Source organism: Rhinolophus sinicus, linkage group LG09 (genome assembly GCF_036562045.2).
Source record: "Rhinolophus sinicus isolate RSC01 linkage group LG09, ASM3656204v1, whole genome shotgun sequence".
NCBI classification, from domain to species: Eukaryota; Metazoa; Chordata; class Mammalia; order Chiroptera; family Rhinolophidae; genus Rhinolophus; species Rhinolophus sinicus.
In genome coordinates this window covers 96,135,254-96,157,127 of record NC_133758.1, presented here as the reverse complement: position 1 = coordinate 96,157,127, position 21,874 = coordinate 96,135,254, and the positions used below count along the sequence as shown (strand labels likewise).

General features: G+C 38.3%; 1 protein-coding gene and 1 pseudogene across 13 annotated transcripts in view; one reads left to right on the top strand and one right to left on the bottom strand.

Annotated features, from left to right (window-relative positions):
* HDAC9 (histone deacetylase 9) overlaps window positions 1-21,874 on the bottom strand; it is an 858,791-nt gene that overhangs the window by 824,631 nt on the left and 12,286 nt on the right. The window lies entirely within an intron of this gene.
* On the top strand, window positions 15,869-16,494 carry LOC109445179 (large ribosomal subunit protein uL1; annotated as a pseudogene).

Here is a 21,874-nt window from a genome sequence, read left to right as displayed (position 1 = left end):
ATGGAAAAAAAAAAACCACAAATTAACAATTGCAATTCAAATCAAGGTTTCATACAATGTAGAAACTCTCATTCTCATCTTTTCCTCAAGATCTCCTCATCTTTTCCTTGTGAACTATTAAGTTTCAGAGCATATAAAACAATTCTCAATAAATACAGTACCTTTCTTTTACTTAAAAATAAATTGCATAAAAAGATAAAATAAAATAAAAATTGCAATGATCAGTGAATGCCTGTGAAAACGATGATGTCTGTAGTTCCCATAAGGCAGTAAAGATTAGACCTGTGTTCTTAGAGCTTTGAAATTAATGCTGAAAACCTAGAATCCATTCTTTCAGTTAACGTGACTGCCACACTGAGCATATCTCTGTGTATTGCTCCCTTAAAATGCTCAATTTTTGGATGCTGATTAAAAGCTGCCTGTTTTCAGCTCCTCTATAGACAATTTCAAAGTTGTATTTGCATATTGTGATGGCACTTACCTTACCTTGGCTGCATGTCCTGTCCCTTCTCTGCTTACTAACTCTACCAACTGACAGAATGAACACCAGGTAAATCAAAGAGGCACCCTTGTTCTGGGTGTTTACTGTGCAAAGCAACTGAAGCTGCTGCCCCACATCTCCAGAATAAAATTCGACTCTCTGTGAAGACATAAGACTCTAGGGGCAAGTATAACCCTACCCAGGGCAGCTGTCACTATATTTCAATGTACAAGTCCCCGAATACACTATGCAAAAGACAACGTAATATTTTGGCAAGAAAATTAATATTATAAAGGGATGAGTCGCATCAATTTCCTAAGCTACACTTCCCACTCATCAAATGTAAGTTTTCTAATAAAATAGTTTAAATTAACTTTTCTCCACCTTGTACTGCAGTAACCTTATTTATCTGTTGCACTTCATCCCAAAATTGAGATTTATCAGTGACCAGAGAAGTAAATAAAACATAGTGTCCTCATGGGGCTCTCCGTACTTCTCTCCCCAAAGTGCAATTTGGCCTAGCTCACGTCTCTATATATTCTGTTATGCTTCAATTCCAAAACACCCCAAATCTACCTTACTGTCTACATGGACGTAAACTCTCATCTTTAAGTACCCACAAAGAGTCTTCAATTCCTCAACAACCAGCAAGCTCTACAAATCACCATCACACCCAAGAGAAGAGCAAATCAAATTGCTTTTGAAACATACAAAGAGAAGCAGAAACTCAAAGCTCTCATTCTTAATCTAAAAACAATGCATATGTATGAGCAACACTAAACTCTAAATATATATTTTTGTATTTCACCCACACTGCTTATGACTACAGATTTTTGCCAAAAATATTACATTTAAGTATAATATCTTAACTTTTTAAAAATCACCAACCCCCCATCTCCCCTCTCCACTACTACCAACCCCCCAACCAAAATACATTACTACAGACTTCTAGGCAAAGGACACAAAATCTTCTCGTATTAAAGATGAAGAAACTGAGGTGAAGGATACATCTCAATGTTGGGGACGGGGAGGGGTAGGGGTTTGTGTTTGGGTACCATCTCTTTGTTTGAGAAGAACGGGTTTTAGGGAGTGAGATGGAATGCCTGCTGTGTGCCTAACAGTTCAACACTGAGAAATTGACTTAGCCTTTTTGAACCTCAGCTGTAAAATGGGCTTAACCTCTTCTATGATCATCATGTATAAAAATCAAAGATTGGCTATAAAGCAGGGTTCCTCAGCTTTGGCACAACTGGCACTTTGGGCCAGAACATTCTCTGTTGTGAGGGCTGCCTTGAATATTAAATGATATTTAACAAGACCCCTGGCCTCTCCCCACTAGAGGCCAGTAGCACTCCCCCCTTCTGTGGTGACAACTGGTAAGGTCTTCAGAGATATTTGATTAAGGTCTTCAGAGATATTTGTCCCTTACGTGCCAAATGTCCCCGGGGGGCAAAGCCTTCCCTGTGGAGTATCAGTGAGCTACCTGGCCCATAATAAATGCTTACTCATTAATGGCAGTACTCATCAGTATTATTACCCATTAGATATTGGTTTCCAGATACAAACTGTGGTATCATCCACATTACAAACTTCTCATGTGTTACCCGTGGAAATGTTCTTTGATGGCACAGATGGCAAGCATGGTAAGGTCACGGCAAACATCCAGGGGCTTGCTCAACATTTGATGAAACGCATTCTCAACAATGATACCTATGATCTTTTGCAGGTAGAAAAGGAATTTTGCAAACGTTAAAGAAAATGTAAAAACCCAAGCTTCGACACATGAAGAACGTTACTGCTACAAAGCACCACTTCCCAGGCCTTCTGTTAATTTGTAGCAGAGCTGTGACCAAAATACTGACACACTTACTCCCAATCCAACAGATATTTCACTTCACCATGACAGGTCTAAACGGAAAATCCAAATTAGACAGTCAGACTTTCCAGTGTCTATTCACTGTGCAAGTGCGTGTTCCCAGAATATACTCCTGGTAGACTGGCTAAGCTCCTTCACCTCTTTTCCTGTTTCCTACACGAGACTGCCCAGTTCTTCAGGAGACTGACAGTTCTCTAGGGGCTAGGAGACAAATTTAACCAAGGCAAGTTTGGGTAGTAAGAGGCTGGTGGCTTCAGTCTCCCTACTGTGCCATAACAAACATTTTCTATGGCAGACATCCTCGGCTGAGATAGAACAGGCAGTCTTTCATATTTCACTTAACCAACGTACACTGCTTGGTCAGATCAGTTGTGCCTCTAAGACCTACTCAAATACTACTGCTTGCTGGATTTTCTAAGAATTTTTGTACGAGAGGCATGGGACAAAGTGTCCATGAAAGAAACAGCATGGAACAGACTTATTTTGCACTCTCATTTCAAATAGAACATTGTTTCTATTATAGGGTTGTAACCTACCATGAACTGAAAGGTTCATGGTAGGGATAGAGTGTAAAGCTTGTTCCCATGCTCTTGAGTTAAGCAGGAAACATTCCATTTTAGCTGGGCCCTAATTATGGTAATTAAGAATAAATTAGTCCAATTCTAGAATCGCTTTAGATTAAGTATTCTGAAAGAAGCCAAATTCATCTTTGATCTCCCCATGCTGACATAACTGGGGTTCTCATGTTGTGCCCCGTCCCCAGGTCTAAGCTATTCTATTCAGCGTACTATTTTTTAGATGTTTTGGGATTTGCCATACTTACATATCTTGGCTGGTATCCTCTTAGGGCCCATATTCCTAGTTTCAAGTTAATCATTTATCTGATAAATTAATCCATGTCACTGTGTACACGGCCTTTTCTTACAAGAACATACAAAAATAGACCATGGAGGCCCAGTAGACAAGGATTTGAAAACCAGTCATTTTGACCAAGTTTCTCTAAGCCTCAGTGTGTAAGCTGTGGAATAATATCCCCTATCTCATAGGTTGCTGTACCTAGGCAGTGGTAGCACACAGCGAATGGCAACAACGTCAGTCACATCATGAGATTCCCGTATCGTATCATAACTTGAAGTAGCTCCAATAATGAAATTTTTAAGCAAGCCAGAAAATAAGGAAACTATATTAAAATATTTTCAAATAAAAAAGGGGTAAGGTCTAACAAAGAAAGATCATTTTAAAAATGAAAATATGAACCTTTTATTCTGTACATGAAGACACTGTGATATGGCCAAAGAGACCATAGTACCATGTTGATGTAACATCCCTTTCCAATGGTCTTCACCCACTTCCTACTCTGATTAAGTCAAGTTAGGTGTCTGTGTTTACCTGTCTCATCAAGGATGCATAAATACACTATTTTAGCTCTGACTCCCATGTTCAAGTCACTGAAGGGATAAGACGAGAAAAGGTAAGACATCACAAACAAATGCCACCATTTGGCTCACTTGTAAAGTAGGGATAATAGTAACACACTCCTCACAGGATTCGTGTAAGAAGTAAATGAAACCCTCCATGTTAAGCACTGAGCCCTCGGCCTGGATGAGGAATGTTGGCCATTATTATTATTCAGAGGGTGGGAGATCTTCACTTCACCAATGAAGCAAATGAGACCGAGGGAGATTAAGTAATGTTGCAAAGGTATGTGACGGTGGGAGAAACAGAACCCAGTTTTCTGATGTTTATGATAATAACATGGGGAGGAGAAGGAAGATGCGGAACTATGGGAGAAAGCAAAATCCACAGGGCACTACCACTGACTCTCTCCATCATCACTCCGTTCTGACCTCTTATATTGGTTTCCTAGGACGACTACCATAACTACTACCAACTAAGTGACTTAAAACAACAGGTATTTCTTCTCTCAGTTCTACAGTCCAGAAGTCTGAAACCAAGGTGTAAGGCCATGCTCCCTCTGTGCCTTGGGAAAATCCTTCCTTGCCTCTCCCTAGCTTCTGGTGGTTGTGGGTCTTCCTAGCATCCCTTGGCTTGCTGCTGCCATCACACCAGTCTCTACCCCTGTTGTCACCAGTGTTCTTCCTGAGTGCTTCTCTATTTGTTCTTTTATAAGGACACCAGTCAGATTGGATTAATGGCCCACCCTACTTTGGCACAATCTCATCTTAACTTGATTATATCTCTAAAGACCCCTTTTCCAAATAAAGTCACTCTCACAGGTACCAGGGGTTAGGACTTATACATTTCTGGGGAATACAATTCACCCTACAACAGCTCTCTCATCTGGAGACATTTTATTTTGTTTTTGTTTGGTTTGGTGTTTTGGTCAGTCCAAAGCTACAAATGTGAAGTTCACTGAAATGATATTCATGCTAATAGGCCAATTCAGAATTATTGTAACAAAAAGGCAACTATGTCTACTTAACCATGTTTACTTCCCAAGCTCATTAGTGGTTCCATGTGGTGAGAAAAATTTCCCACTCACTGTATCAAATTTAGCACATTTATTTAGTCTGAGTCAATGCCTGAAATATCCTTTCATACATTTAAGCCAATTTTCCCCAAGGTCATACAGCAAGATAGAAGTCACAGATCTTTCTTCTGTGAGTCAATCACTATAAAATATAGCACTGAATTCCAGTGAAAGGGAGTTAGGTGATGAAATGTGCCTGGAATAATATAAAATTGATTTTTTTCATGCAATAATTTTTATTGTATTTAATTTTATATACATTTGAGCCAAAATCAAAGCACCACTGATCTAGAATGAACTATAGTTTCATATGAATGTTTCTATAATGAAGTAGATTATTTTTTGAGACTGAATAGCAATCACATTTTCTTTCCAATCACAATTCACAGTATAAGGAAGTGCATACTACTTTCTATTAATATCCTTTAAGCAAAGTGGTACTTGAAAAATAAAAATGATCACTTTTCCCTTATCCTAAAACATCAGCATTAACAGAAAACATAACTTTTCCAGTCAGGCATAATCTTTCATCATTGTTGAATTTCGATGTCAGATTCTCTCAGCCAGGAATTTTTCTAATATAAATTTAGTTACTTTTGATAAAGAAAAATTCACTCAGTCACCTAAGAAATGAAACTAATCTAAGCTCTGGCCATATGTGTAAGACACAAAGTAATCCATATCAAATTGTTGTTAACGTATACCAGAAAAATTGCGACCCAATTTGATCTAAGAAGAGGAGAGTCGTCTCTCAGCAGGAAACCATCGAGAAACATGAGAAGGTTTTCTGGTATTTTACAATGTGGAAAAGTTTCTCTTTAGAAATAAACATTACATTTTATAGACATACAAGTCAACACGTGACTAACTATGCACAAACAGTTTAGTTACATGGTTAGGGTCCAAATGCAGTCTGGTCAGACTGCCTGGGTTGGAAGCCACGCTTTGGACATTGCGAAAAATTGAGACAGCTATTGAATCTCTCTACTATTCAGTGTTCTCAGCTCTAAACTAGGGGTGATGATAATAGTATCAAAGTCTAGGATTTTAATTAATAATAGATGACATGAACATAAAATCTTTGGCATATTGCCTAATTGTTATTATTATTAAGAGCACAGGTCCACACCTGGCAGGTATGGCAAACTGCCTGGTTTCAAATCCCAGCTGCTATGAATTACTGGCATTGAAACCTTGGACAAGTAACTTCACCTCTGTGAGCATCAGGTTCTTCAAAAAGGGAAAAATAATATTAACTACTTCAAGGATATAAAATAACATGTATGAATCGCTTAGCACAGTACTGGAATACAATAAGATCTCTGAGAAAAAAAAAATATATGTATATCTCATTGCATCTTCACAATGGAATTTAATTTTGCATACAAATTAGTAATTTGGCTTTTCATTTATATGCACTGCAAATCCTTTTGTCATTTAAAAATTATTCTCCTAAACCCAAAACAATCATTCTATGCCCAGAGGGTCAGGAACATTTTATTTTTGCAGGTGTGAAAAGTGGAAGATTTAGACATGCTCTAGACATGAATTGGAGAAATACATTCACTTCGGATCCATTCTCAGTGCTCCCAAGTAGTCCATGAACAGTTTACTTAAATGTCACTCTTTTCTAATAATTTTTAGCCTCAAAGAAAGAAAATAACATATTTCAAACAACAAGTCTTGATGTACAGTCCCACACCAACCAGAAAACAACCAATAATGTATGCAGCTATTAGTTCTTCAAATCATTCAGATAGAAAAAGTATTATTGGTCAGATTCTCAGAATACTTTCTTCCTTACCGGTATTTTTTATAGGAGCCTTCCCAGCAGCCTCACTTGGTACCAAAGTCTGTTAACAGTGGTTCCCTTTCAATTTCAGGGTTGTGCCTTAATTCCGGGACTGCTCTATCAAGGCTGATACTGAAAAAAAGAATCCTCTCCTCCAGAAGGAACTGTCCCCGGGCCTTACTTACCAATGAAAAGTCTAGATGGGGGTCAACAACGTTTCTCCCAAGCCTGCAGGTAAGGAAACTAAAAGGGCGGCTTTCTAGGTAAGACAGCCTTAAATTGATGTTATAGAAATGAAAAGGTTAGAGCTAGACAGGACTTGAGATCCTCCCCTTTGGTAAACACTGCTAACTGGCTAATCAAAGCCATTCTCTACCAACTTCCCCTTTGCTATCTCACCCTATAGATGTTGGGCAGCTAAATAATCACTTTCCAAACACTCATGTACAGAGGGATGGCCAATGAGGTCTAAGCAGAACTCTGCTAAGAAAGTGTCTCTAAAGCTTTTGCTTTCATGGTGAAACAGGACACACATGTGCCTGGCACTGTCCCCTACCCTTTTTTCTACCTTGAACACTAACATGATGTTTAGACCACCAGCAGCAGCAGCAGCAGCAGCATCTTGCAACCACGAATCAATCAACAAACAGAAGGACCAGCGGCCTGAGCAGGGCCACAAAAGTGTTGTAACTCTACCAACACCAGTACAGGTTATTCTTCCAAAAGTCAAGGCGAGACTTTGAGCTCCTCAGCCAGATGGATGAGGTGCTATTAAAATGCAAAGGCGGTAACTACAATGTTAGGCTCAAAAAATGATGGCAACTCAGGGCTAGTCACATGTAATATTCAACACCAATACCCATATTTAGCACCATCAGTGCCAGTACCTCTGAATATGTGGGATAATTATTTACTACATCTTGAGAAAATAGACCTGAAAAGACTTGAAATGTTAAAGTACTGTGAAAATATAAAATGGTTCTTTATTTTACTGTATTTCAATTGAGGGAAAAATAAGGATTGTAAATTTCAATAGTGGAAAACTAATAGAGCTGAGACAGTGTAAGCAAAATGTTATGCATTCTTTGATTGAAGCATATATATAAATATGAGTGTGCTAAAAGCAAGAATCCAAGTGAAAAGTCATAAATTATAATGCTGAAGAAAGTCATGTTCCAAAATAAGACTTGTTTTCTTCAGCAGTCTGGATAACATTTTACCTTGTGTTCAAACTCCCCATGCATGCAATGAACGCGTTTTAGTCAAACTCAAATTATACCCCATTTCTGATCATCGAGGAGAAACTCAACCTGTGCCTGTGGAAATTTAGCAGTACATTGCCGGGCTAAGTAAAAGAAATAATACTTGGCATTTAAATGCATGAGGTGTCTTTAAATCATCTCTTTTTTTTATTTAAAAATCTCCACCTAGCAGAAGAGACTAAGAATACAACACAGTGTTTCAGAGATTAAATCCTCATGAACACTTGCCCTGGTCAATCACCTCTTACTCTGTAATTTATTCATAAATTAACAGCTATCTTTCTGGGTTGATTTTCTTGAAGTCGTCTTACCCACTTCTTAAATGGCAATTCACTGATGTTAATGTACAAGTACTTGAATTTATCACATCCTATGTTATCATTCCTCATCCATACAGGAATAGGGGTGCTCCCTGGGTTCAAGGCTCATTTTCCCACAATAGTCTGTGTTCTTATTTCCTCCCGTTCCTCTGTCACCTTCTCCCAACATTTATTTCTCTCTTTTTCTGTACCACCAATTTCTCCCTCTCTATGGGCTCCTCTCGTTAGGATTACAAATCCATCCAAGTAAACACACACACACACACACACACACACACACACACACACACACATCCCCAAACCTGCGGATGTCTTAAGGTTACCTATATGCCTAGTACCCAGGGAATATCCCTCCCCTGCCATGGTTTTCAAAGGAGTAAATCCCACTTGCTTCCATGTACGAGATATAGCCATCATGTGCAGGTAAACGTTTAGCAATCGGCTTTCATAAAAATAAATATGTGTATATGTATGTATCAACATACAATTTACACATGATAATAAAATTCACAATATTCTCTACTGTAAATTCCATATAGTCAACTGTTTCTTGCAAAATTCTTTCAATGTTATTTACCAAATCTGGTATGTTCTGACATGAATGTTGGCTATTTTCTTTTGTTTTAATAAGTAAGATGAAAGTGAACTAATGACTGTATATGTCAGAACTTCTCTTGCTCATAATAGAAGCAACTGCTTTGTTGAATTGGATAATAGTGTACATAGTTGTATAATTATTTGGAAGAATGTTTCCTTAATTTTTGTGCCATTCACAATGTAATTGCTACACATCCAACATATTTTTGAGTTTAATCTGCATTATTAACAATATATCTCACCTTCTTAAGTCGATAATCAACAAATAAAATCTCTGATTTATAGCATTTGCCAGTTTTTATGGTGTAAATACTCTATGGCTAATTTCAAGATACAAAAGTGAAGTCAATGAAGACTTCAAAAGAGATGTACAGCAGCACACAATTATAGAGTACATCTACCTTTCGACAAAATAGCCATCAGTAACCTTAAGAACATACATACTAGGAAAATGTACTAAAATAATTATGGAGGATGGATTTTTATGCGATTTTAATGTAATTTATTTGTTAGTGTACATAATTTAATATTTTTTTAAATTATTTTTCAAATATAGTTAACATTCAATATTATATTAGTTTCAGTTGTACAACATAATGATTAGACATTTATATACCTCACGAAGCAATCACAATTATAAGTCTAGTACCCATCTGGCACCATACATAGTTGTTACAATATTATTGACTATATTCCCTATGCTGTACTCTACATCCCCATGACTGTTTTAACAACTGACAATTTATACTTCTTAATCCCTTTCACCTTTTTCACCCATTCTCCAACCCCTCTCCCATCTGGCAACCATCAGTTTGTTCTGTGCATCTGAGTTTATGTTTTGTTTGTTTATTTTATTTTTTAGATTCCACACATAAGAGAAATTAAATGGCATTTGTCTTTGTCTGATTTATTTCACTTAGCATAACACCTTCTAGGTCAATCCATGTTGTTGCAAATAGCAAGACTTTATTTATTTTTATGGCTGAATAATATTCCATTGTATATGTGTACCACTTCTTCTTTATCCATTCATCTATCGATGGACACTTAGGTTGCTTCCATATCTTGACTATTGTATATAATGCTGCCATGAATACAGGGGTGCAGATATCTTTTTGAATTAGTGTTTTGGATTTCTTTGGATAAATACCCAGAAGTGGAATTACTGGGTCATATGAAAATTTTATTTTTAATTTTCCTAGGAACCTTCATACTGTTTTCCATAGTGGCTGCACCAATTGGGAATCCCATCAATAGTGCACAAGGGTTCCCTTTTCTCCACATCTTTGCCAACCCTGCTTGTTGATTTATTGATGATAGCCATTGTGATGGGTGTGAGATAAAAAGCTCACTGTGGTTTTGATTTTCATTTCCCTAATGATTAGTGATATTGAGCATCTTTTCATGTGTCTGTTGGTCATCTATATGTCCTCTTTAGAGAACTGTCTATTCGGGTCTTCTACCCATTTTTCTTTTTTTTTAAATCAGATTTTTTTTATGTTGAACTATATGAGTTCTTTATATATCTTGGATATATCCTTTGCAAATATCTTCTCCTATCTAGTAGGTTGCCTTTTTGCTTTGTTGATGGTTTCCTTTGTGGTATAAAATAGTTTAATTTTAAATAATGGCTATATTTAATAGCCAGCATGCATAATTCCTGAAAATTGAACAATCTGGCTCTCACAACTCAGTGTAAGCCAGCTCTAGTACACCACTGCATGGAAATATGGCTTGTATACCTACCACTCTGCTGTATCTGTTCCTGCTAGAGCCAACATGGATATGCAGTGCCAAAGCCAATGAACTTGGATATAGCTATCTTTTTTCACCTCTCTGCCACATTCTCAACCCTTTCAATTACTCTGCCATTCTTTTTCAGATTCATCTTAGGACTTTATTCAACCACAATGCTCCTTAAATGTTCATATTATTCTAACTCAAGTCCCTTTTCCTGCTCATTTTACAAATCCTGTCTAGGTAATCTCACTAATGACTTCAGTTAGCAACTATTCACCAATAACCTCCAAATCTCTATCACTTAGCAGATCATGTTGTTCTGCTAAGCTCCAGAATGGATTGCAAACTGCTTTATGAGTTACATCCCCTTCTTATTTACTTACTAATGAAGTAGATAGTTTGTTAATTAGTTGCTTCTGTCAGTCTCTCCCACTAGGCTGTAGCATCTGGGGCACATGGAACATTGTGACTCTTTCCTTGCCACATCCTTGGAGTCTAGCACATTATCTAGCACAGAGCAGTTACTCTGGGACTCAATGAAAGTACAAATGAATAACCAATAAGTATTCAAATTCAACAAGTACAAAACGGAATTCAGTAAATATCCCTCCAAACGTATTTCTCTCCTGAATCCCAAACACAACGGACTGGTGCCAATATCCAATCCGCCCCATCTGAGAGCATCCCAGACTGTCCTTGGCCTTGTTCTTTTCATCCAGTCATTCATGACAATCTACCTCCTCATCTCCTAAATATTCTTCAGAGCAATTTCCTCTTCCCCATCATCACTCCTACTACTTTAGTTCAGACTCACTCTTGCCTGGACCACTGCAGCAGCTTCCTGAGCTTCTTGCCCCCTGTCTCTCCCTATTCCAACTCAACTACAAAGTGCTACCAAAACAATCTTTTAAAAATTATGACTATGGCTCTCTCCGTTTAAGAATCTACCAATAGTGCTCCACCACCTAGAGGATAAACCCCAAACTCTATGCCCAGCACTTACACAGCCCTTTGTGTCAGGGCTCCTCCTGGCTTCCCAGCCTCATCAACTTCCACTTTCCAATGAGAAGCCCACAGTCCACTTGCGCTCATGTGGCTGCAGCTCCTCCACCCTCTTTCACGTCTCTGAGCCTCCTTACATGTACTTCTCTCCACCTGAAATATCCTTTCTCTGTTGTCCATGTGGCAGTCAAGGCTCATCGTAAGTACCTTTGCTGTTGGGAAGCTTTTTTCATCCCCAAGGCAGACCCCTCCTCCATACTTTCATAAATAACACTCTGATCCTTCGACGACTGCATTTATCCCCTTCTATCATGATTACGTTTGAGCATTTATTTCTCCTCCACTAGACTGTGAACATCTGTCCCAAATCAACTCTATCTACCAAACGGACAAGCACATAGTAGGAACTCAGCAAGACTTGTATGATTATAAAATGACAAACAAACCATTTATTCTGCAGAGGAAATACATATTCAAGTAGCTTCTGTCCCTTTTGAAACCACTCACCTTGAAAGTTATGACTTAGTTTAATGACAATGGCATTATTCCAAGCACTTTTGGAAGTCGACTTTTGAGAATTGTCCAGGGAATGTTCTTTAAATTATTTCAAATGTGGCCAAAAAAACCATCATTCTGAACAGATCTGAGGCCTAGAAACAATCATTGGATGTGTGATAAGATTGTGTGTAGAAAATGAGGAATGAGATATGTAAAAGATCACGTAATGATTGATGTGGGGGGACTGACTAATAAACTGCCTCAGAGGCATACCTAAAGAAAGAACCTCAAAAAATATTTTGAGCAAAGCCCATACTTCTTAAAGACATTTGCAAGTTCTTGAGATGATTACTTTGCTAGACAATATTAATGCGGATGTATAAGCATTGTCAACTTGCTTGATCCAACTCATAAAGCTCTTTAAATGAGTATGTCCCAAAGAGTGGCCTATGTGAACAGGTATTACATTGGGGGGTAAAAGAGAGAAACTGGTGATTAAAGAAATTTAATACACAGTATTTAATAAAGTCAGAAACATTTCCCAGACATCTCAGCACTGTAATATCTGAAAGTGACTCTCCATCAAATCTACCTATGGTACACAGGGTTTCTCAAATTCTTTTAACTTCATAATCTGTTTTTCTTGTAGATGTTGTGGGATTGATGTTCCATATACTTGGGGAAACGTTGCATTGTGTAGGGCTGGATGCATCTTAGGGCAATATGATTTGTAACCTGAAACTGCACTGATACCCAAAGCGATGGATGAGGCTGCTGAGAATTTTCTTGATTCTCCCAGCCTTACATAGCGTATCCCATTTATCCTTACAATATATCCTTACAATAATCTTATAGTACAGGTGGTGCTTGTGCCCCTGATTTACAGTTTAGGGATGAAAGGCTAGGAAAACTTAAGTAACTAGTCAGATAACACTGTTCACAATAGAGACACAATGTCACCCTGTCCAGGCCAACCCGTGGACTCAAAAGCGTAACCTGGACATTGAATAGGTTCTTACTTGCTCTGCCTGTTGGATTTAACAAATGCTCTCATGGAATGCACTGTTCCTTCATAAATTCTCTATTTCCACATAGATAATTCCTATTTACTACTTGAAGGTTGATTTTATCCACTTTCCCTGGGATCCCTTCACAGCCAACGGGCTAAAAATAATCATCCCAATTGTACCTTTTTCCTTTCGTAGAACTTATAAATTTACTATCTTATACAAACTGCACAGAAAGGCCAGATTCACACAATCTAAATTTTTAAAAAAAAAAAAAGCTTTTGACTGGCTAATAAATCCCTAGTAAGAGACAAGTTTATAGCCTAACTGCATTTCTACTGTTTTCTTAGGGTAAATTTGGGTAAATACCATAATAATAAATTTGAAATATTATGTTAAACATTTCTAAGTATTTTGGGGACTATCATGTCATTTTATCTCAACTCTGAAAAGAACATAAGTTTTTATAAACGAAGAACCTGAGCTTTAAAAAGCTAAACGCCACAACAAAGGGAATTGGTAGATCCCATTGCCTCGCACAGTATCAGGCACATAGTAGGTACCTATCTGATGATTGAGTAAATGACTGAGCAAGGCTACATTAAACTCTGATACTTTTCACATGGTAGCACTCCTTCCACTGAGGTGTATCAGCTCCATATACAGCAGACACTGCTGACACCTGCCCGCATCCCCTAACCATCAAGGCTCGAATGTGTGCCCACAGATTCCCAACTGCCAAGATTTCCATTTTGTTGCCCGAGGGTTTTCCCTGGACCTGCACAGCAGCCTGTAAACAGTCTTCGACTACGAGTAATGGTTCTATGGTGTAAACCCCAGCTCCTTTGCTTATCAGGTAGACAATTCCAAGGGGTGCTATGTACAATTAAACTCCAGTTGCCCCAAATGATAGCTCGTTTAATACATGCCCTTTACTGACTGCCTTCCCCATGCCTACTTATGTGTTCTCTGCGTCCTAAATAAACTACCTGCTGTCAAACCTTTATCTCAGGGTTGGACTCTGGAAACCCAAACAATATACTACAGAATAGAAAAGAAATTTCTAGTTTTAAAATCCAAAGGTTAAAAAGTGAAGGATGACATAAATAAGTTTAATCACATTTTTCAAAGAAAAAAACATTAACTAGCCACTATTTGCCACTGCATAGTAAAAAGATCTAAATTGGGAGTTAATGTTAGTACATGAATTTTAACTTAGGCATTTTCTGACACAAAGAGGAAAGACGATTTTGAAAAGTACAGAAAACACTTTAAAAATCTGTTGGGGAAAGTGCCATTTTAATACCCACAGTAGGCCTTAAATCTAATACCTTCCTCAGGTACATAGGTTGAGAAAAGTGAAAATTCTCACTTTTTTTACTCTATTCTTTTTGAAATAGCTTTTTAAAGGGTGTGTGTGACAGAGAGGGTGGGGAAGAGAGAGAGAGCAGGGGAGGAAAAAGCAAAGGAGAGATCGGGTTGTATTGTGATGAAGTCCTCTAATTACATAGCATTTATTAAACAGTCCTCAGATCTCTGATCTTCAGTAAAGCAAATGCAAACTATCTCCCCATATAGCTACATTTGATGTCCCTGAGGATGTCTTTTCATTTATTCAAAATTTGCCAAACTTCTATGGAGAATCACTAGGATTTACTTGTATAGAGAGAGAATGAAAGACACAAGAGGTCTCCAAGCTAGACGGAGAGACAGAGAAGTAAACAGATAGTTACCATTCAAGGTAAAAGGAGTGCCCAGGGTATTTGAGGGTCACAGAAAAGATGCTCCTCACTTACACAGGATGGGGGGCGGGGGCAGGTAGGTTGAGGCAACAAAACTGGATGAAGATTCTGACATGATGCTTGCTTTAAAACATGGTTCCCCACATTGAGCCCACCATATTTTATTTAAAATTAAAAACTATAAAATATGAACACCTTACATTTACCGTAAAATAAAAAGACCTTTTGTTTTTAGATTTTGTGATTGTAAAATTTGGATAAGCTCATCAAAGTGGGTCTCTGTCATGCAGGGTATCATGCGGGGTCTCTGGTCCCACTCCCCACATAAGAACACAGGACATGGTGAGGCCAAAAAGGAACACCCACAGAGCCATAGATAGGAGAGTCATACTACTATATTCTCACTGGCGGCTGGGTTGGAGACACAGGAAGCAGGAGCCACATGATCCGCAACCCGCCATCTACTTCTCTGCCAACCAACGTCACTTGCTAGCTGCAATCCGTTCTTGCTAGCTCAGTCACCATCGTCTTGCTAGCCCCCCATTTTCTGCTATCGTAGCCACAGCAGTTATATTAGTTATATTATAACCAATGGCTCACTGGTTACAGCTCACAGCCAACTAGCCACAGCTGATGGTCATCCAATCACAGTTGATGGCCATTTACTACTGGAGTGAGCACCTTTCCACGTGAGGGCGAGAACCTGGAAACTGCACTCCTGGCTCTATCCCCACAGTCTCTTTTCAGTTTGTAGTGTATTCTTCCTTAGCTCTAGAGAATCTACCTAATCCCTGTCTTAAGTAGACAGCACTGGTGTAGAAGAAGGAATTTCAGAAATAAGATCTGAACTAAAACCTGAAGGAAAATCAGGAATTCTCTAGATGGGCATAGGGAAGGGATTCTTCTAGCAGAAATGTATAAATGATACCACTGAGCGATGGCATGGAACTCTTAGAGCAGTTAGATTAGTACAGCAGCACATGTCTAACTCCAGAATATTATTATCACCGCAAAAAAGAAATCCGTATCGTCTTTTTCGGTATTTGTGACGCGAGGCAAAATGAGCAGCAAAATCTCCTGCAACACCCTCTACGAGGCGGTGCAGCAAGTCCTGCATGGAAACCAGAGCATGCGTGGGAAGGTTTTGGAGATGGTGGGGCTCCAGATCAGCTTGAGAAACTATGACCCTCAGAAGGACAAACAATTCTCAGGCACCATCAGGCTTCAATCCACTCCCCGCCCCCAGTTCTCCGTATGTGTTCTGGGGCCCAGGAGCCTTGTGAGGAAGCCCAGGCTGTGCATACCCCACCTGGACATTGAGGCACTGAAGAAACTCAACAAGAGTAAGAAACTAGTGTAAAAGCTGGCCAAGAAGTATTATGTCATTTTGGCTTCTGAGTCTCTGATCAAGCAGGTCCCACAAATCCTGGGCCCAGGCCTGAATAAGGCTGGTAAGTTCCCTTCCTTGCTGACCCACAATGAGAACATGGTGGCCAAAATCAAGGTAGTGAAATCCACCATCAAGTTCCAGATGAAGAAGGTGCTGTGTCTGGCGGTGGCCACTGGTTTGTATACAAAATCCACTTAGCTTTCAATTTCCTGATGTCATTCCTCAAAAAGAACTGGCAGAATGTTCAGGCTTCATACAGCAAGACCACCAGGAGAAAGCCCCAGTGCCTGTACTAAGGCACAGCTTAATAAACCATACTGCTACCAGAAAAAGAAAAAAAAGAAAGAACGAAACCCATATCCATTAGCAGTCACACCCCATTTCCTCTTCCCCAGCCCGTGGCAACCACTACTTTATTTTTGTTTCTCATATCTTAGATAGAAGGAATCAAACAATATGTGACCTTACAAAAGGCCTTACGAGTCTGGCTTCTTTCACTTAGTATAAAGTTTTCAAGGTTCATCTATGTTGTAGCATGACTCAAAACGTCATTCCTTTTTTATGGCCCAGTAATATTCCATTGAGTAAATATACTACATATTGTTCATTCATCAGTTGGTGGCATTTGGGTTGTTTCCAGTCTCTGGCTATTATAAATGGCTATCAACAGTCACGTACACATTTTTGTCTAGAAATATGTTTCAATTCCCTTGGACATATACCTAAGAGTGGAACTGTGGGGTAATACGGTAACTCGATATTTAACATTTTGAGGAACAGCCAAACTGTTTTGCAAAGTGATTGTACCATTTTATATTTACAAAAATGCTAAGGAGTCTGAAGTCATCTAGAAGGCAGGTGAGCTACTCAGTCTTGAGGCTGGATAGAGTCGTATCAAAATTTTAATTTCAGAAATGTCAGTTTGGAGGATGATTAGAGGATCTGAATAAGGCATAAAACTCAGTTAAGATTCTACTGCAAGTGAGCTAGGTGAGAGAATAAGATAGTCTAAGTAGGACAGTGGTAATTGGAGTAGGGAGGAGGAATTGGAATTGAAAAGAAAGGGGAAGAAAAGGGAAATTGCTTTTAGAAAAGATTAACTTAAAACTTAAATTACCCCCAAATTATGAGTATCATAAACTTAAATGCCTAACTGATCAGGCAAGTAAGGAAAATAAATAAAGGCAAGTAAATAAATAAAACAAGACATAAACAATAGGGAATGGTGGGGACTATAACAAAGAAGAAAGAGCACGCCTGATCTGAAGGAAGCAGGTATGAGTGGCTTCCGACCACCTGACGCTATGGGGAATGGAGGTGTAGTGCTGTCAGATCATCTCCTTGGCCAGGAAAAGCCAAAATCTAAGTTCTATGTTAAATATCCTGATTTTTAAATACTGCCAATTAATGCAACATTTCTTTAAATTCTATGCAATATCAACAAAACATGCCTACAAGCTGCCAATTTGTGATTTCCCTATCACAAAGTAAAAGAAACAGTGAGCCAAGAGTCAGAGTATGCCTACCAAGAAGAGGTGGATGAAAGAAGATTCCGTAAAGGAGACCAAGGAGAGAGCAGAGGCAGAGGAGGAAACAGTAAGGGTGTGACGTCCCAGAGGCTCAGGGATGACAGTTTCCAGAAGGGGGTGTAGTAAACAGTGTAAAATGGCACAGGGAGCTACTTCACACTGGGAATTGAAAAGCAGACTTTGGGATTTGATGACTATGACATACAAAATATGGGGAAAATTGAAAAAATATTTGGTGACTGGAAGCAAAGTAGAGAGCTGAATAACTTAGCTTTTACTCTTTTCCCAAACCTTGTTTTCTTCAAAAGTCAGCATAAGCTCATGAACACCAACTCTTCAAGTTTCTCAGAAAAGAGCCAGATGGGATTAACTGCACTGTCCTCGTCTGCTGATAGTAATGGACTAATCCAATTTAAAAAAATGCGGTCCTTTAAAGAAGTTTAGATCTCTATCTGTGACACTTGGTCCTTTCAAGCTTGCAGTTATAAAAAGCGACTACTAACATATATATAAACAAGAAAATGTGGGAACCGTGTATATAGCTTTGCCTGTGTGTAACGGAGGCCCAAAATAACAGTAGCTTAGACAAGATAGAAGTTTCTTACTCGCTCACATGAAACTCCAAGCTGTTATAGCAGCTCTGCTTCAAGAAGTCATCATCCTTGTCCCAGGCCTTTTAAAAAAGTTTGTTGCTCTGCCATCCTTAGAGAACTGGCCTCTTTAGCAAGGTTTAACAGAGTAGTCTCCCATGTCCAGCAAGGGAGAAGGCAAAGAAGAGAATGCACCCCTCTCTTTTGTCGGCCCATCATGAAGTTGCACAAATCACTTCTGCTTACATCCTGAGGTCAGAACTTTGTCACATAGCATAATGCCTAGCTGCAGGAGAAGCCAAGCAATGTCATCTTTATTCTGTGAGGGTCTGTCCCCAGTGAAAATTCAGGGCATCTATGTCTGAGGATGATGGAGAAAGGGGTATGTATCGGAGGAGACAAATGGCAGTCTCCACCACAGAGTGGTGTTCAGTTTTTTAAGATTCTGTTCTTAAAATTCTATAAATAATTTATATTTTGGTTCAGTTTTACAGGAGAATATAAATCTGGCCTAACCTTTATGCTTAAATATTGGAAACATAGCAATGTAACATTGCTGCAATTTTGGCTTCAGCATGCTGGTATTTATGACAGTACCGAAGAAAGTTAAAGTTAATTTTAATTTGTTCTTACAAAATTATTTTCCTAAGAATTCTAAAGCAACTCTACTCTTCTTGCCATGCTTAACAACTAGATTTCAAAAGACTACATTAAAAACTCAAATCATAAAATTAAAAAAAATCACTGACATATTCCTACAGCATATGGAATGATACTACCTCAAGGATTCTTTTAAATTAACAGTCAATTGTGTCCTAACTGCCAGAAAACTCTTGAAGCACCACAATATATGCACTATAGCAAGACATGCTCCTGAATTTTGACACTTTATTCTCATATTAGTTCACAGTACTATATTTTGCCATTCAAATTCTAGAGAAATTAAAAATAAAATAGTTCACCAGCACATAGATCACTACTGTTTGATATGTGAACATTCTAAAGGCTGACCCATGAAGAAGAGAATCTCCTAAATAAATATAAAAAGGAACTCCATAAAATATGATACAATTTAAAAGACAGTAATTTATTTGTAGATCACTCCGATCTACAAACTCAAGAGTATATTATTTCAAAGCTACTTGGCTTAAATCCTTCTAAAAAACAAGCTAATGGGAACAAAGTCCTTCACCATAGTAGCATCTTTTATCTCCTTAAATGCGTGTAAATTATTATGTTTAGCAAATTTAACTTCTAGATGTATGACTGGCTTTCCTTAAAAATGGTTTTAAATGGCGAGGGTGATGACCAAAATCATTACACGCAACACAGGATGTAGCTATTATTAATTTTTGAAAATATGTGTATAGTACAAAGTGTTCATCATAGAAAGTTTGTACACCACTGAAAATTAGAAAGAGTATCACAATAAACTGCACTACACTGAGTATTAAATACTTAAATAGTCTCCAAAAATGATCTTGACCAACAAGATTTTACCTGGAAAAGAAACAAATAGAGAAGATCCACTTCCAATCGAGATAAGGTAACAGGCATGGAAATCTTCCTCCTGCTTGAAAAAAATGGAAGTGCTGTACAAAATATATGAAACAAGTTTTCAAGACACTGGATACCAAGCAATGATCCTTGAGAACGGGGAAATAAGGCAAACCCTAAGCAATGAGAAACTGATGACATGAGCCCTATGACTGTCCCAGCTTCCAGACCATGGCCCTGGGAAAGAAAACCAAGGCAGAGCCCAGCACGATGCCTGCACTGAAGAGATGTATGTGAGAAACCAGGGAGGTGAGAGCAGCTAGAAATCTCAGGACAGAGTACCAGAGGGAAGAGGGCTGAACAAGAGAGATTGCCAGAGATCTGTAAATACCCCTCAATATTTAGCAAAGTACAGCTGAGCACATGTATGCAAGGAAACAACCCATAACCAGGGAAAGAACCACCTGAAAGGATTAGAGGGAGCAGTACTTTGCACTCACACGGGGCTGGGAATGGTGCCTGTTCCCACCAGCCAAACTGGGAAACTTACAAGTCATGGCGTTTGGGGTAGAATACTCAGAAACTAATCTTAAAAGTGAGACCTGAAAGAATCAAACTGTTTCTCAGTCTGTAACTGCATCCCATTTTTTAAAATGCTCAAAAAGGTTTCTAGGGATATAAAAATATCCAATACTCTACAAGGGAAAATTCACAGTGTCTGGCATCCATCAAAAATTACCAGGCATGCAAAGAAGTAGGAAAATATAACCCATACTAAGGAAAAAAATCTACCAAATAAAGTTGACCAAGAACTAAAAAAAAAAGATTTTAGAATTTGCAGACAAGGTCATTGTAACAGTTATTATCAACCTACTCCATGGAGCTTCAAAAAACAATGTTTTAAAACACCCAAATTGAACTTCAAGAGATGCAAACTACAATGTAGGAGGTGAAAAACACACTGCTAGTGCACTTGAGACAAAGCCATAGAAACTATCCAAAATGAAACACACAGAAAAAAAGAATAAAAAAATAAACAGAGCATCAGTGATCCTAATATACATGGAATTAGAAACCAAGAAAGAGAGGAGGAAGAGGAGGGAAACCAAAAAATATTTCAAATAAATAACTTTTTTTTTTCCAAATTTGATGGAAATTATAAACCCAAAAGTTCATGAAGCTCAGTGAACACAAAATACAAGAAACATGAAGACAGTTATACTAAGATATATTATAATCAAATTGTTGAAAGAAATGAAAAAGGGAAGGTCTTTAAGGACATGTTGTATATAAAAAGGAACAAAAATAAAGATGACAGCAGATTTCTCATAAAAAAACAACAACAATGTAAGTGAGAAAACAGTACAGCAACATCTTTAAAGTATTAAAAGGAAGAAACTGTCAATCTAGAATTCCATATCCAACAAAAACCTTATAAAATGGAGGCAAAATGAAAATATTTTCAGACCTGCAGGCCTATGCTACAAGAAATTTTAAAGGAAGCTCTTCAGGCAGAATAAAGGTATGAAAAGCACAAAAGGAAATGAGTGAATGAAAGCAATGAACAGCACTGAAAATGGCAACTACATGAGTACAGTAGTTTCCCCTCTTCTCCACAGTTTCACTTTCCATGGTTCCAGTTACCCATGGTCCACCACGGTCCAAAATAATAAATGGAAAATTCCAGACATTAACAATTCATAAGTTTTAAATTGAAGGCTGCTTTGAGTAGGATGATGAAATCTTGGACCATCCTGCTCCTTCCTGACTGGGACATGAATCATTCTTTTGTCCAGTGTGTCCACACTGCATACTGGTGTACGAGCAACCTGCCCATTAGCCACTTAAGAGCCATCTTGGTCATCACATGAACTGTGGAAGTATCACAGAGCTTGTGTTCAAGTAATCCTTATTTTACTTAATTATGGCTCCGAAGCTCAAGAGTAGTGATGCTGGCAATTCAGATATGCCAAGGAGAAGCCATAAAGTTCTTCCTTTAAGTGGAAAGGTGAAAGTTTTTGACTTAATGAGGTATTTTTCCATCTCACATCATCATCATC